The following is a 1,396-nucleotide window of genomic DNA, read 5'->3' as shown; positions in this document are numbered from 1 at the left end:
CTCCCATGGCTTGGGTTAGGCACACCTTAGTCTTCAAAGAGATATCTTTGCTCTTCAGTACTTGAAAGAGGTCTTTTGGAGCAAATTTACCCAATGCAATATTTTGTCTGTTGTCTTGACTGCTGTTTCCATTGGTGTTGATTTTGAAAGCAAGCACTATAAAAATTTTGACAATTTCAATCTTCTCTTCAATAAATCACAATTTATTGTGATTCTGCTTATTGGCCTAGTGGTAAGCATTTTAATTTTACTTATGTTGAGGTGTAATCCATACTGCAGACTGTAGTCTTTAATCTTCATCAATAAGTGCTTCAAGTCCTCTTCCTTTTCAGCAAGGAAGGTTGTGTCTTCTGCATATTGCAAATTGTTAATGAGTCTTCCTCCAAACTTGATGCTCCATTCTTCTTCATATATTCCAGGTTTTCAGATTATTTGTTAAACAGACAGATTAAGTAAGTGTGCTGAAAGGATACAACCCTGACACACTCCTTGAATTTTAACCATGCAGTATCTCCTTGTTCTGTTCAAACAACATCCTCTTGGTCAATATTCAGGTTCCTTATGAGCACAATTAAGGGTGCTGGAATTCCCATTCTTTTCAAACTTATCCATAATTTGTTATGATGCACACAGTTGAATACTTTTGCATAGTCAGTAAAAAAAAACAAGTAAACATCTTTCTGTTATTCTTTGCTTTCAACTAAGATCCATCTGATATCAGCAATGATATCCCACATTCCATACCCTCTTTTGAATAGTTTGCATTTCTGGAAGTTTCCTGTCAATATACTGTTGCAACTGTTTTTGAATTATTTTCAGCAAAATTTTACTTGCATGTGATGTTAATGATATTGTTAATTAATTCCACATTCTGTGGGATCACCTTTCTTTGGAATGTGTGGATATATAGATCTCTTCTTGTCAGTTGGCCAGGTAGCTGTCTTCCAATTCTTGGCATAGATGAATGAAAGCCTGCAGCCAAGCATCTCAGTGGTATTCTATCAATTCCTGAATCCTTTTTTTTTTTTTTTTTTTGCCAGTTTCTTCAGTGCAGCTTCTACTTCTTCCTTCAATACCATCACCTCTTGATAATATGCCACCTCTTGTAATGGATGAACTTCAAGGAATTCTTGCATCTCTTTTATCTAGTCATTTTTTCCATTTGCTTCAGCTACTCTCCATTCAAGGGCAAGTTTCAGAGTTTCTTCGGACATCCATTTTGGTCTTTTTTCTCTTCTGTTTTTCTTTTTTTTTAAATGACATTTTGCCTTTCTTCATGGATGATCTTGATGTCGTCCAACAATGCACCAGGTTTTCAGTCATTGGTGTTCAGTTCATTAAATCTATTCTTTACAGCATCTCTAAACTCAGGTGAGGTATAATCAAGGTCATATTT

The sequence above is a fragment of the Orycteropus afer genome, unplaced genomic scaffold (genome assembly GCF_000298275.1).
Source record: "Orycteropus afer afer isolate SDZICR_OR568_19922 unplaced genomic scaffold, OryAfe1.0 scaffold00427, whole genome shotgun sequence".
Lineage (NCBI taxonomy): Eukaryota > Metazoa > Chordata > Mammalia > Tubulidentata > Orycteropodidae > Orycteropus > Orycteropus afer.
Note: the sequence above shows the minus strand (reverse complement) of the source record.